Source organism: Cornus florida, unplaced genomic scaffold (genome assembly GCF_030987335.1).
Source record: "Cornus florida cultivar Cherokee Brave unplaced genomic scaffold, ASM3098733v1 CherokeeBrave_3.0.0_Hap2_Chr11, whole genome shotgun sequence".
Classification (NCBI taxonomy): Eukaryota; Viridiplantae; Streptophyta; class Magnoliopsida; order Cornales; family Cornaceae; genus Cornus; species Cornus florida.
The window spans coordinates 41319160-41336130 of NW_026775581.1; the positions used below are offsets into that span (position 1 = coordinate 41319160).

A 16971-nucleotide genomic window follows, 5' to 3' on the forward strand; every position below is an offset into this window, starting at 1 on the left:
TGTGCTTTCTATTTGATTTAGCTTGATAACCTATGCTTATTTGCCATCCATGCCTAGTTTCAATTAATGTCACACACACACACACAAGTTACAAGTCAATTTCCCAATTAATATACAATTGCTAGTGTTTAGTGAAGTTAAGCTTAGTGGTGAGCTCTAGTACCCCAAGTTCTCCCCTCTATATTTTTCTCTACTTTATTAATCATTGAATTTTGTTTACTTTAATTTCATTTGCATAATAACTTAGTCAATCAATCCAACCAATCTTTGATCACTCGACCTACTAATCCTATATATTGTTTCCATTGCAACAGTACCCACAATCCCTTGGGATGATCCCTACTCACCCTAGCTATATTTTTAGTTAGAGGCAGTAGTGGCTTTTACAAATTTAAAACTTGGCTACATTGCACACTCACACTCTTAGTTCAACATCTTTGCAAACTTTTGGTGTAACCAAAAGCTAACCACCAAGTTTTTGGCGCCGTTGCCGGGGATTTAATTGGCAACGCCGTGTTTTGGAAACAAATAGGAATTAGTACTCTTTTGATCGTGTCTTTTTTTTTTTTTATTTTATTTTCTTCTTAGTTACTTATTGTGTTTGTTCTTGATTGACTAGGTGCATTGAGTGAAGGAAGTTGAGCAAAGGAGAATTTAAAGCAAGGAGCTAAGCAAGGCAAAAAGGCTAAAAATCTAAAAAATTGCAACGCAAAGCAAGGCTCGGAAGTTGAAAGTTAAATTGCAGTTGCTTAAGGACCCTTTGTGAGATCTTTCTAACTCAAGCTCTAGTTAAATTGTTAGCCCGCGTGGAGGCTTGTTTTTCATTTCTTAGATAAATCGTGAGCCCGCGTGGAGGCAATTTACTTTTCTTTGCATGATTGTTCAAGCATGGGAGTATATGATCATTGTATGTGAAGATTTGTTGATTTGTTGTGGGGGCGAAGTGTTTGTTACTTATTTATTTCTTGTTATTGTCTTTGCTAGTGCATGCATGGTCGTAGGTCATTAAATCCTACTCTTGTCCCTTTTAATTTTCATCTTGAATCGGTTATTCATAATCCTAGGGGAAGAGATAGTTCTCATCACTCTATTTCATCAATGGAGGAGTAAAACAATGACCATGTAGAGGACCTTGGTTACATAGACCAACAAGGCATCCTCCACCCTAATGTGCATTATGAAAACATCCAAGTACTATTAGGCATGCCTAGACCATTTATTCCACCACAACAATAAGGCCGAATTCCATTGGGAATGCCTCAACCAATCTTTGCTCCACAACCTCCTATGGTTCAAGCTAACCACGGTGTTCGAGTAGCACCACCGGTTGTAAATCCCCTTTTTGCTTTAAGAGACCATTATGTGCCTAATGAATATAATGCACCCACTTGCATTCAATTGCCTCCATTTAGAGCACCTCACTATGAAATCAAACCATAAACCATTCAAATGCTTCCTATCTATCATGGACTTCCAAGTGAAGAACCCTATAAGCATTTTAGATGAGTTTCTTGAAGTGTGTTCCACAATGAAATACACGGACATGCCAGAAGAAGTGTTAAGATTCAAACTTTTTCCTTTTACCCTCAAAGATAAGGCAAAATATTGGCTTAACAATCTTAGGCCTTTTTTGATAAGTTCATGGGCAGAAATGTAACAAGAGTTCTTGAAAAAGTACTACCCGGTATCAAAGACCAATGCTATAAGAACTTCCATTCATGAATTTTCTTAAGGGGATGGGAAAATGTTTCATGAGGTATGGAAAAAATTCAATGACTTGTTTAGGAAGTGCCCATATCATGACATACCTAAGTGGCAATTAGTTCAATATTTCTTTGAAAGTTTACCGGATAATCACAAGGGTATGGTTGATGCATCTATGGATGGTTCTTATCTTGATAAGCATGAAAATGATGTTTGGTAATTGTATGAAAGTATGAGTGAAAATTCCTTGCATAGATCTTTGTCTTCTAAAAATGGTAGAAATCTAGGTGGAAGGAAGAATATAGGCTTGTATCAAGTTGACAACTCCAATGATATAGCCGCTGAGATGAAATCCTTATCTTAAAGGTTTGATCATTTTTTATTAACCAAACTTCGGCAAATCAAATGTCTTCCTCCCCTAATTGTGTTCATCATCGTGCATCTAATGAATCATATATGACTTGTTCTAGTGTGTTACATTCTACTTCCAATTGTCTCCATGGACATGTGCAAAATGACAACCATAAGTAAGCAAATGCCATTTTTGCTAACTAAGGGAATAATCCCTATGACAATCATTATAATCCAAGTTGGATGAACCATCTGAACTTTTCTTGGAAAAGCCAAGGGGAAGGCTCAAACCCTCCCCAATGTGGTTTTCAAGGAAAGTATATTCTGCCTCCAATACAAAGCCAAGGTTCCCAAGGTTTTAGATCATTATTATTACAATCACATAGAAATCAAATTTCAAATTCTCATTTCCCTAATCAACCATTTTAGTCTCAAGGAAATTCTAGAAGTCCCACTTTTGAAGAGAAAGTTTTAATCGCTTTAAGCACTCTAGAGGCGAACACTCAATTGCTTCATTCTCACTCTCAATCCATTGCTAAGCTAGAAACCCAAGTAGAGCAAATAGCTAGTACTTTAAATGCTAGAGAGAAAGGGAAAATGCCTTTGAGTGCCCCACCAAAGCAACAATGTGCTGTGGAGACTCATTCCTTATCAGAAGGTCCCACAATTAAACATGTCAATGGGGTGACAACCTTGAGAAGTGGGAAGATTGTGGACAATCAAGAAGGTATGTCCAATGAAGAGAACCGGTGCAACCACAAGTTGACACCCGTCCCGTTTCACATTTTATTCCTCCTTCATTACATGTGCATGATCATCATGTTGAGAAAGCATTGAAAAATGATTTGAAAGTTGAATCAAAACATGATTTGAAAAAGGACTTGAAAAATTCTTATGTTGATGATGTTTCAAAGAAAAATTTTGAAAAAACTTTTGAGCCAAGAGCTCCCTTTCTGGATGCCTTGAAAGGATCCCTTTATCTTGATAAACAAAAGACCAAGACCAATGAAAATATTGAAATGTTTAGGCAAGTAAAAATTAATCCCCCACTTTTGGATGCAATTAAGCAAATTCCGGCATATGCCAAGTTCTTAAAATATCTTTGCTCCCAAAAGAGGAAGAACAAAAACCAAGTACCAAGAAAAGCGGTCTTGACCGAGCAAGTGAGCTCTATTTTGCAACATAACACTCTCGCAAAGTTCAAAGACCCCGGTTCACCTACTACTTCTTGCATCATTAGTGACCATGTCATCAATCGGGCTCTTTTAGATTTAGGAGCAAGTGTTAACCTTCTTCCATACTCGGTATATGTTAAATTGGGTTTAAGAGACTTGAAACCGACGTCGGTAGTTTTACAACTTGCCGACCGATCCATAAAAAATCCTAGGGGTATCATTGAGGATGTTTTGATTAAAATTGATAAGTTTTTCTTCCCGGTCGATTTCATTGTCATTAACACGGAACCGGTTCCGAATTCCAAGAGCCAAATTCTCATTATCCTTAGCCGTCCTTTCTTGGCAATTTCAAATGCCAACATCAATTGTAGGATGGGGATAATGAAAATCTCATTTGGGCATATGAAAATGAAGTTGAACATTTTTAACCTAACCCTGAATTCAATGGACCACCATGAAGAAGTGTGTGTTATAGAAGTGTGTGTAAACCATGAATTTGATAAAGTTAAGTATTTACTTGATGTTGAACATTTCCATGGTTTGTCTACCAACTTGAAAGCAAAGAAAGTTGCATTAAAGTCAAGTATTCCAAGGGTATGGAAGCCCAAGAGTTGTTTTGACCAAGGACCGTCAATGTTGTTTGAATCAAATCCAATGAGTTCTATAGGAAGCAATTTTTTGGGTGGGATTCAAAAATCCATTCACCCCGTCAAGGAGGAGTTGCATAACAGGATATTTGATCCAGGTTAAAAGAGCCCAACGTCTTGCTAGAGATGTTAAAGACTAATAAATGCTTCATAGGGTTTACAATCCTATTTCTCCCTCATTTCTATTTTGTATTTCATTTCTTACATCGTCTAGATAATGTTTTGGGGTTTATACACATTGATAGGAGCTATGATTAAGAATGCATGCATTTTCATTTTGAAAATAGGCATTTTGTTCCTTTTCGATCGATCTCAAAAGAAGTTCGATCGATCAAACATCCCTTCCTACATCCAATCATCCCTCTGTTCCATTGATCAAAATTTTCCTGCATAAATCAGTTCTCTGTGTATCAATCAAAAATTTTCTTGGATCGATCTGAAAGTTCCTAGATTAATCCAACTTTTTTTTGGATCGATCTTCACTCTACACTTAGAAAATTTTTGAGATCCATGAAAAAGGCCTCTCTGTGCATCGTTCGAACTTGTCTGTAGGTTTTTACCTGTTCGATCGATCGAAGTATCTTCCAGATCGATCTTGGATTGATCAATCTGTACCCACTTTGTTGACTTTGATTTGACTTTTGAACTTTAATTTAATAAAAATCCAAAAATATTTTGAATTTTTAGTTTATTTCATTTTATTCTCAAAAATTTCAAAAATATTTTTAATTTTAGGAAAATTTTTTCAAAAATCTAAAAATATTTTCATTTTATCTTATTTTTATTTTTGTTTTTATTTTTATCTTAAAAAAAATTATATTTTCAAAAAAAATTCCAAAAGGTTTTTATTAATTTTATTATCCAAAAATCTAAAAAATATTTTCTTTTTAATTCCATTTTATTTAAAATTTTTCTAAAAATCCATAAAATATTTTTCAGTTTTCAAAAATCCAAAAACTAATTTTCAAAAATACTTTGCCATTTTGAAGCATAAATCGATCTGTGTTTCTTTGAAGATCGATTTATGTTCGATCGATCTGAGATTTTTTCAGATCGATTGAACTTGTCGGGACCAGTTTTTAAAATAAAACTTAGGGTCATTTTAATCGATTTGTAAATCGATCTCAGACCCTCATCTCTCTTGTCGCTGCAAACCCATCCCTTTTAGCTCCGGTGAACCCTTCGGCAAGTTTCCAAGGCCTCGAATCTCTCTCCCTCATCTCAAATCTACTCATCTCTCTCAACCTCCACTTCTCTTGTCTGTTTTGGTAAGTTGAGTTGTAATTTTGGGTTTTGAGTTTCAATCATATATTTTTTATGTTGCCATGTTAGATATGAGCTTCCCATGTTTGATTCTTGCCATTTTTGAGTTGATGAAGCATGTGTATATATGTGTATATATATGTATATAGCTTTTTGTATATATTTTCATTTTCAAATTGATTTGGAGGGTCACGTGCCAAGACAAGTGACCAATATTGTGTTATTGTTGTGTGAGAGGGCCCCACAAGCTTGCTTGGGTGCCCCCGTGCCATCCACGTCACAGATCTGTGACTATTTGCATTCTTTGCAGAGTTTAATCGATCTATAAAGATCGATCTCACTTAAGTCCAGATCAATCCAACTTGACTCGATCTCATATTTCCTGATCGATCGAACCTCACAGATTTGCCTATACACTTCACATACCATCTTTTGTATTCCATGCTATCTTATTTATGCCTAATGCCTGTGTTTTCCACATTGGATGCATTCTTTATTTATATTGTTTAGCATGTTTCACTTGGTCACTGTTTATTTGGTTGCATCATCACTTGCATAGATTCATGATTATTATTCTGAGTTGTCTATCTTATTTGACATACATGTTTCTATATACTGTTCTTCAATTCTTTATGTCGGTACTAACTTATATTGCAAGTGTTTTTCTTTCTGTTTTGTAGGCTATGGCTAGGGTAAAGATTGTTACCCATAGGCATTATCCGTGCCGAGTGAGGTAGCGAGTAGAGGAGCAGGCAGGACCATCTTATGTTCAGGATCCCATTTCGGAGCCAGCTTTAGTGCAGCTTCATGAGGCTGAGCAGTTAGAGGCAGACCCAGCTCAATCCCCATCAGCTGACTCTAGACTACAGTCTTCAGCTTCTGTATCATCTTCTTCAGCTGAGGCTGCGCATATACCTTCTCCCTCACCACCACCGGCACAGCCAGGCCAGTACTACGACAGACCTACTAGGAGATACTCACGCCTTGAGGTGGCGCATGAGTCAGTATTTGATATTTTTTTTCTTCTCCCGATATCTCCTGACTCGGTTCGCTTACGATGATATAGACCGGAGGGGCATTTAAGCTATTTTAGCCCCAATTACATATCCAGTTTACCAGCGGGTTGTTCGGTTGTTCTACCAGAACCTCCGGCTGGCCCTGAGTAACTTGTCAAAGCTACACGCGACCATTAATGGCCACCCCATCCGGATCACAATTGATATTCTTGCCAGATCTTCTCGATGCCCGTATGTCTTCCCTCCTGATGTTCATTATCCTCTCTTGGAGTGGAGGCCTTCATATGCAGACATAGCCGTGGTATTAACTAGCCACTATGTAGATGGCGAGACTTTCGCCACCGGACTTATCTGCCCGATGACCTTTGGTTCTACGATTCGGAACTCTTCCGAAACATATTTATAGCGGCCCATAAAATCCAGAGGCATTCAGACTTTCTGGTTGCTTTATATTCATTCTATACAGGCCACTGGGTATCTATGCCAACACTCTATGGGAGTGTCATGATGAGATTGTATTCGACTTACATCAGTAAAGCCAAGCCCAGGCGAGCCACTTTCCTCTCATTTGGCCATCTTATCACTCAAATCCTCCGAGATTAGCGCTATCCTTTCCACCCAGATGAGTATCCAGAGACAAAAGCTTGCCATTATGGTAAGAAGGAGTGAAATAAGAGCTACAATGCTCTTATTAAAAGTTTGGTGGAGGACGTTGTTCTAGCAGTCGAGGAGCTTGAGGAGGAGGAGATTACAGCAGCAGCAGCAGCAGCCGCAACGGCAACAAACGATCCGGCAGCAGATACACTGGCGACTACCGTACATATGGATATACACTTGGAGCAGGAGCCTCTAGTAGAGGAGTTACCACATCACTCTCCAGCGGGGTCGCCGTTACATTTCCTAGAGTAGGCTCATGATGTACCACAGTTTCATGATCCAGTGGTACCTGAGGCTCCAGCACCGACACTCGGCTTTGGAGAGCATATCCACGCCTTGGAGGATACAGTTGTCTCTCTTCAGTCAGATGTGGCATCTCTCCGCTCCGATGTCTTAGCTGCGCTGCAGGGCATATCCAGAGATATCAGGGGATCACGCCCCACTCGCCCTACCTCATCTGCCTGATCTCTATTCCTCTCTTTCATTATTCCATTATATCTGTGATACATTATTGCTCTTGTGATACTATTGTGATATTTTTGCGGCCAGTCTGTCGGCCCTATTACTGTAATGTACCATGTACTACTTTTATTTTCCTATTTTATGCATGATCTTTTGGATGTCATATTCTTCTATTAATATATCTGTCTATGACTGACTCCATTATCAGGTGCATCCCAATGACTTCAGTGAGAGAGTGCTGCTTGAATTTTTTAAGGACCATCATTTTCCTCTCTCATTAGTTCATTTATTATTATCCCATTTACACTTGCATGTCCACTGTGCACCATTATTATCCCCTTTGTTATCTGACCAGCTTTTCTCCCAGTGCCATCTTTTCAGGACCACAGTTAATCCCAAGTTTGGGGGGGTTATACCACCCACTTTGGATACTTCTGTCCTGGCCATTCTTTACCATAGCCACACTGGTATACTCTTTCCTTTGTTCTCTTTGCATATTGAGGATACTGTGCCATTTAAGTTTGGGGGTAATGGGTGCTGTTACAGTATTTGCTTTCAATTTAAAATTTTAAGCGTGACTTGTGTATTTGAGGGATTTGTTATGATTAGGCCATAACTAGCTGTGATTTTGATCTTTTGAGGACTATATTGCTTAAAATTTTAAAATTACTTGACTTAAGAGTCTAATACTTCTTGTATGCCTTGTGGATGCCATTTAGGAGTAAATTTTTTGAAAGATTGATATTTTGCTTGCACTTGTGGTCCACATCATCCTAATTTTGTGATTATTTTGAGATTCACTTTAGGATTCTACACTAGCATAGGTGCACACTACGATTCAATTTTGGGGTACATGCTTTGTTAATTATTGAATTGGTTATATCCCAATTGAGCTATTAGTGCATTGAAAGCTTTCATCATGATAAAAGTGGGTAACAAACCCTTTTCATTAAGTAGTCAGGATTCTAGCCTCATCAAGCACTGAACTTCTCGTGCCAAAAGGTGGAGGGCCCAAACGCTAGGTTAATAATTAAACTAAAAAAAAAAATGTTGCAAAAGCAATAAAAAAGTGAGGACTTCTCCCAAAAGGTGAGAAGTGGGACATGATTAGATAGAGGTTGTCTCGATTTGTAGCCTAGTTGATTTGAGCTTGTAAGTCCTTAGGGGTGTTTAAACACCTAATGTCCTAAAATAGTATGGTTTGGGAGTTATTAACCTAACGCTCGACCTCATGGATCATTAGAAAGCTTAATAGATCAACATATTGCACTATGCTTCTATCTTTGATCCTTAGGATTAGGAAAAAAAAAAAAAAAATCCAGCGAAAAGAATAAGCACACCTAGAACAATAAAGCTTTAATAAAAGGTCCACTCTTTGTCTTGACGATCGGGACTAGATTTGTGTGCTAGTTTGAGGGTAAGGATGTGATCATTTCTTTAGTTAGCTTAGATAGCAACATATTTGATACGGGTCCACTTAAAAAGGATTCTAAAGTTGTTTTGATCTGTATGATCATTCTCTTGATGTGTGGAGGACCATACTTGTTTGTCTGATGTTGAGATTTTAGGAGATTGCTTGGAAATGGTTGAAAAATTACATACTTAAGGTAGTTTTCTCCCGATGCTTATTTGCAATATTGGTGCCTCTTTTGTGAGAATGAGCTTAATGTTTATGGGTATCATTTCTGGAAACCCTTACGAGACTTCACTCGTCCACTAGGGGTAACCTAGGGGTTTAAAAGGCTTGTTCATATGCTAAATGCAATCGTGTTCCCTACGAAAGTAGTGTTATCCTTTTATTGTTTTCTAGTTTGTTGTTGTTTAGTTGTTCATTTCATTTCTTTACTTTATAATTTATTGATAGGGACTAGCAATATTTAAGTTTGGGGGTATGATGAGCGCTGAAAAGTGTGTTTTTAAACTCTTTAAGCTAAGGTATTCTAGGATCTTTATCTATCTTACTTTCCAGTTTTAGACTAATCTCGTGTTATTGCCCTTTTTAAGTGCTTATCCCAAAAATAAGTCAATTCAGCCAAATAAGAGCATTAAAGAAGTTAACTCAAGCTAAATAAAGCAAAGTGTGGAAATTCAGCATGTTCGATTGATCTCAGAATTTCTTCGATCGATCGAAAGTTCATTAATCTAAACAGTTCAAGATAGATCCAAGCCTTTACCCTTATCCAAAAGAATCCAACAAGTTTGATCGATCCAACATTTTCCAGATCGATCGAAATGATTTGATCTTATCCACACCTACCACCCACCTACCACTTTTGTCTTCTTCCTAAAAATATCTCAGAGATTTGTCTTTATTCAAAAAGGTACTGCTAAGGATGATCGATCTCTGCAGCATTCAATGGATCTCAGCCAAGTTCGATCGATAAAACCTCCTCAAGTTCGAAAAAAAATAGATTCTAGCTCATTAAAAGTTAGCTCACAGTGTAATCATTAAAAGGACCTTGGTGTATGAGCCCAGACCATTAGGTGTGACACTTGACCTACCTATATAAGGATTTTGAGCCATTTTTACATCATAACTTGTAACATTCATCATTGATGAGCGCTGAAAAGGGCGTATTTAAACCCCTTAAGTTTATGTATTCTAAAAACTTTATCTTTCTTATTTTACCATTTTGTATTGATTTTGTGTTATTTCCATTTTCAGGTACTTATCCCCAAAATAAGCTAACTCAGCCAAATTAGAGCATAATTGAAGCAATTCTGGGATGAATCAAAGAAAGGAGCAAAGTAAAGCAAAAGGAAGCAAAGGGTGGAATTTCAGCAACTTCGATCGATCTCAAGAAAAGTTCGATCGATCCAACTTACATCGATCTCAGCACTTCAAGATGGATCTGAGCCTTGGTTGTCCCTGAACAAAGATCTCAAAAGTTTGATCAATCCAACTTCCTTCTCTGATTGATTGAACATTCCTGTCTTTATCTAAATGATTGATTTTATCCAGTTGTACCACCCTACCAACCATTTTTGTCCTTTTCCCAAAAGTATCTTCAAAATATCTCAGATTTGTTTTTATCCAAAAAGGCGCCGCCATTGAGGATTGATCCAGCCTAAGTTCGATAGATCTCAGCCATGTTCAATCGATCGAAGTCTAAGGTTCGATCAATCAAACTTCCTCCAGTGTGAAAAAGTTAAATTTCCAGCTCACAAAAAGTTATCCTTTATCCAATCATTGGGGAATATTTGCTGTACGATCCCAGCTCATTTTAGGTGTCATTTGACCTACCTATATAAAGATAAGGATTACTTTTTACATCATATTATATCATACCTTGTAGAACTCTTAGAGAGGAAGAAAAGAAGAGGAGGAGGCTAGAGACACCATTGGAGACTCTTCATCAACCAAGGGGTAGATTTATTCCATGGAGCTTGCCTTTGAGGGTTGGAGGACATCATCCATGAGTGGCTAGACATCCTCTTCGGCTAGAATTAGCCCTAAGCATGCTTTCTACTTATTGATTTATGTATTTTTGAGGGGATTTGTATTGTGATTCATGTCTTGACATTATTATATATATATATCTTGTTTCTTCAATGAGTTATGTGGTTTAATGCTTCCAATTGATCATTTTATTCTATCCTTATGTCTATGTATGCTAGAATAGATGTTCATATGTTTGTCTTTATTTCTTGTGTTATTGATGCATATCTATGTGTGTTGATACTATAGATCTAGAGATTGTCAAGACATAGTGCTTAATGTCATGTTCTTGTGGTTTATTTGATGGTTCATACTCATTTCTTAATGGATTGTACCATACTTATGAAAAGCAAGTAACATGTATCTCTAACCTTGTGATGTGTTTGGATTGTGAGCTTAAAGAAGGGATTAATCGCTTAACTTGATATGTTGTGCTATCCACCATGTTGTTTAGACAGTATATGCTTAATTTGTTATCCATGCTTGTTGAAACAACCACATACACACACTTTGTTGCAATACATGTTCTTCCCCTCATTAATCATGCATTAAAGGTGTAGAGAAGCTATGCTTTGAGGTGATTTCTAAACCCTAAGATCTCTCTCTTTTATTCTCTCTATTGCATTACTTCTTACTTTAATTTAATTTTCATCTAGTTTAATTCAAACAACCAACAACCATTTTAATCACTCGACTTACTAACCCTAATTTTGATTCCTCATCCTAGTATGACCCTCAATCCTTTGGGATGATCCCTACTCACCCTAGCTATATTTTTAGTGAAAGGTAGTAGTGACAATTTTTAAATGTAAAACTTGGCCACATCTCACAAACTGTTGGGTTTCGGGGTTGATGACCCGGAGCGCACCAAATTTTTAGCGCCGTTGCCGGGGATTGATTGATTGGCAATGTCGTATTTGTGGAATCAATTAGGAATTAGTACTCTTTTGATCGTGTCTTTACTTTATTTTCAATTTTGTTACTTACTGTGTTTTGTTCTTGTTTGACTAGGAGTATTGAGCTAGGAAGCAAGCAAAGGAGCATTCAAGCAAAAGAGCTAAGCAAGCAAGGAAAAATGCTAAAAATCTAAAAAATTGCTAAGCTAAGCTAAAAATTTGGAGTTGAAGTGCTAAAGGACTTTTGTGAGCTTTTCTTTACTCATCCCTTAGTTGAATCATCGGCCCGCGTGGAGGCTTATATTTTAATTCTTAGATAAATCGTCGGCCCGCGTGGAGGCAATTTACTTTTCTTGCATATTATTTAAGCATGGGAGTATGGGAACATTAAATGTGGAGGAAGGTTGTTGATTGTTGTTATTACTTATTGTGTTGCATTTTACATGCATGGTCGTAGATCATTGAGACCTACTCTTGCTCCTTTAAATTTTCATCTTGAATCCATTGTTCGAAACCCTAGGGGAAGAGGTAGTTATAGTCAATCCATTTTATCAATGGAAGGACACAATGAGGATCATGTGGAGGACCTTGGTCACATAGACCAACAAGGTATTCTCCACCCCAATGTGCATCATGATAACATTCAAGTTCCATTAGGCATGCCAAGGCCATATGTTCATCCACCACAACAACAAGGCCAAGTTCCATTGGGAATGCCAAGGCCAATCTATGCTCCACCACCTCCCATTATTCAAGGCAACCAAGGTGCCCATGTTGCACCTCTAATTGCTAATCCTTCCCTTGCTTTAAGAGACCACTATGTGCCTAATGAATATAATGCACTCACATGCATTCAATTGCCACCATTTAGAGCACACCACTATGAAATCAAGCCACAAATCATTCAAATGCTTCCTAATTATCATGGACTTCCAAGTGAAGAACCTTACAAGTATTTGGATGAGTTTCTTGAAGTATGTTTCACCGTAAAATACACGGACATGCCAGAAGAGGTCTTAAGGCTTAAAATTTTTCCATTCACCCTTAAAGATAAGGCAAAATATTGGTTTAACAATCTTAGGCCTTTTTCAATAACTTTTTGGGCGGAAATGCAACAAGAGTTCTTGAAGAAGTACTATCCGGTTTCTAAGACCAATGCCATGAGAACCTCAATTCGAGAATTTTCACATAGGGATGGAGAAACATTTCATGAGGCATGGGAACGCTTTAATGAATTGCTTAGGAAGTGTCCACATCATGACATGCCCAAAAGGCAAGTAGTTCAATATTTCTTTGAGAGCTTATCAAACAATTACAAAGGTATGGTTGATGCTTCCATGGGTGGCTCTTACATTGATAGGCATGAGGATGACGTGTGGCGTCTTTATGAGGGCATGAGAGAAAATTCTTTGCATCGTACTTTATCCTCAAAGAATGGTAGAAATTCTAGTGGTAGGAAGAACGTTGGCTTACATCAAGTCGACCACTCCAATGAAATTGCTGCCGAAATGAAATCATTATCTCAAAGGTTTGATCAATTTTTAATCAACCAAAACTCAGCGAATCAAGTATCTTCCTTCCCTAACCATTCTTATTATACATCTAATGAGACATGTATGACTTGTTCAAGTGTTTTGCATTCTACTTCCAATTGTCCCCATGGACATGTGCAAAGTGAGCATCATGAACAAGCAAATGTTGTTTTTGCTAATCGAGGGAACAATCCTTATGGAAATCATTACAATCCTAGTGGGAGGAATCACCCGAATTTCTCTTGGAAAAACCAAGGGGAGAACTCAAACCCTTCCCAAGGCAGTTTTCAAGGAAAGTACATTCCACCTCCAATGTAAAGCCAAGGTTCCCAAGGTTTTAGATCATCATACCAATCACAAGGAAATCAATTCTCTAATTCTCTCCATTATATTCGCAAGGAAATGTTAGAAGTCCCGCTTTTGAAGAGAAAGTTTTGACCGCTTTAGGCACTTTAGAGGCAAACACACAATTACTTCATTCTCACTCTCAATCCATTACAAAGCTAGAAACCCAAGTAGGGCAAATAGCTAGTACTTTAAATGCAAGAGAAAAAGGAAAAATGCCTTTGAATGCCCCATAAAAGCAACAATGTGTTGTGGAGACTCATTCCTCATCGGAAGGTCACACAATAGAGTATGTCAATGCGGTGACTACCTTGAGAAGGGGAAGGATTATGGACAACCAAGTGGGGTTATCCAATGAAGAGAGTGAACCGATGCAACCAAAAGTTGACACTCATCCCGTTTCATATCATATTCCTCCTTCATTGCATGTGCATGACCATTTGAATGAGAAAGTTATGAAAAGTGATTTGACAAGTGATTTTGAAAAGAAAGATGTGCAAAATGATTTGAAAACTTCTTGTGTTGAAGAGACTTCAAAGAAAAATTTTGAAAAGGTTTTTAAGCCAAAAGCTCCATTTCCGGATGCCTTAAAAGGATCCATTTCAAATAACAAGCAAAAGGCCAAAGTAAATGAAATCATGGATGTATTTAGGCAAGTGAAAGTCAATCTTCCACTTTTGGATGCAATCAAGCAAATTCTGGTTTATACCAAATTCTTGAAAGACTTGTGCACCCAAAAGAGGAAGAACAAAAGCCAAGCATCTAGAAAAGTGGTCTTAACCGAGCAAGTAAGCTCAATTTTGCAGTATAACACTCTCCCCAAGTTTAAGGACCCTGGTTCACCTACTACTTCATGCATCATTGGTGATCATATCATTAATCAGGCTCTTCTTGACCTAGGAGCAAGTGTTAATCTTCTTCCATACTAGGTATATGTCAAATTAGGCTTAGGAGACTTGAAACTAACGTTGGTAGTTTTACAACTTGCCGACTGATCAATCAAAAAGCCTAGGGGTATCATTAAGGATGTCTTGATTAAAATTGATAAATTCTTCTTTCCCGTTGATTTCGTTGTCATTGATACGGAACCAGTTCCAAATCCTAAGAGCCAAATTCCCGTTATCCTTGGCCATCTTTTCTTGGCAACCGTGAATGCCAACATCAATTGTAGGACGGGGATAATGAAGATCTCATTTGGTCACATAAAGGTAAAGTTGAATATTTTTAATCCAACCCCCAATTCATTTGACAAGCACGAAGAGATTAATATTGTAGAAAAATGTCATGACCTTAAAAGTGAAGAAATTGAGTTTTTGTGTGAGACCAAGGTTTCCAAAAGTCCATCTTCAACCTTGAAACCAAAGAAAGTTGTTTCAAAATCTTGTTTTGAAAGGGCGTGGAAGCCCAAAGATTGTCTTAACCAAGGACCGAAAACATCTTTTGAGCTTAATCCAACAAGTTCCTTAAAGAACCATTTGTTGGGTGGAGTTCAAAACACTTATCACCCCATTGAGGAAGGGATGCACTACAAGTTATTTGATCTGGGCTAAAAGAGCCCAACGTTTTGCTAGAGACGTTAAAGACTAGTAAGATATTTCGTAGGGTGCCAAAACCCTATTCTTCCCTCATTTCTATCTTTAATTTCATTTCTTACGAAGTCTAGATACTTGTTTTTGGTTCATATGCATTGCTAGGAACTGTAATTAGGACTGCATGCACATTTATGTTGAAATTGAGCATTTTGCATAAGTTCGATCGATCTCCAAGGAGTATTCGATCGATCGATCGAACTTTGTCCTGCATCCAACACTTAGAAAATTTTCAACCTGCATCTACCTATATCCAAATCACTTCTCTGTCCCATTGTTTGAACTTGTTCTTAGATCAATTACAAGTTCTTAGATCGATCCAAACTTCAAGTTCAATTGATCTTGAGTTCCAACACTTAGAAAAATTTCTGAACCCAAAAACCTACATATTTTCAACTCTCTGTCAGATCGATCTCTGTTCTTCATCTCACTATCTTTGACTTTGCTTTGACTTTTTAATTAAAAATTCCAAAAATATTTTATTTTATTTTTTTTATTTTCCAAAAACCCCAAAAAGATTTTATTTTATTTTAATTCTTCAAAAATCCAAAAAAAATTTATTTTCAATTTTCAATTTTTAATGTTTATTTAAAAAAAAAATTTTAAAAATTCAAAAAAAAATTCAAAGAGAGATCATTTCAGTTCGATCGATCTGAGGTTTCAGTTCGATTAATCGAACTGGTTCGGAGAAGTTTTTAAAAATGAAACCGAGGGTTTCTAGATCAATTCCTAAGATCAATCTAACCTTCTCAAACCCTATTCCTCTCATCGCCGCTGCACCCATCTTCCCCATCTCCGGCGAGATCCAAACATCGATTCTCTCTCTGTCCTCTCGGATCTTCATCTCATCTCATCATTCGATTTGGGTAAGATCCGAATCTTATCTTGTATTTCAAGCTTCGATTTGATTTATACATGCTTTAAATGTTAGATCCATGCTATTTTGATGATGGAAATCTCCATTGATGAAGATTTGACTCACTTTGTATATATATGTATAGATGTGTATATATATTTTGTGATATTTTTTATTTTTGATTTGATTTTGGGAGTATGGGCCTTGTTAAGTGTCTAGGATTGATGCCATGTTGTGTTGATGGGCCTATGACTTGTTCGTGAAGGCCTCGTGCCATCCACGTCATAGATCTGTGACTGTCCACGTTCTTCACAGAGTTTGATCGATCGAACATATTTCTCAGATCGATCGAGTTAGATCGATTAAACTTAGTTTCTTAATTTCTCAGATCGATCATATGAGATCAATCTCACATTTTTTGTGGTTGATCGAACTTCACAGATTTCATAGACACATTCAATGCATCTTATCTTGTGTCTATGCTATCTCATTCATACCCAACGCCTGTGATTTTCCACATTAGATGCATTTTACACTTATACTGCTTAGCATGTTCACATCTTGTCACTTCCATAGATTCATGTCATTTATCTATTTTATCTATCTTACTTGACATACATAATTCTATTTTGTGCTTTAAATTCTTTATTCTGGCACTGACTTCCCTTGCAAGGATTTAATTATTTTTCAGGCCATGGCTATGGTTAAGGCTGTAGCCCTCGGAGACTATCACCGCCGAGGCAGGCCGACTTTGGATGACGGGGCCGGTCCATCTCGTGCCCAGGACCCCATCCAGGAGGAGCCAGCTGAGCCCACACAGTCTCCCCATTCTAACAGTAGATTACACTCTGATGCTGGTGCATCTCCTTCACACGATGACGCTGAGGCTGAGCATATACCATTTCTACTACAGCCAGCTCAGTCAGTCGAGGAGTTAGACCAGCCATTACGCAGATACTCAGGCCTTCCAGTGGCACACGAGTCAGTCCTCGACACAGATTTCTTCTCCCGATCGGTGCTTACCCAATCCGTTTATGAT

General features: G+C 37.6%; 1 pseudogene; it reads right to left on the reverse strand.

The window, feature by feature from the left end:
- Positions 1-12775: 12775 nt before the first annotated feature.
- Positions 12776-12874, reverse strand: LOC132287305 (small nucleolar RNA R71; annotated as a pseudogene).
- Between the last annotated feature and the right edge of the window lie 4097 nt (positions 12875-16971).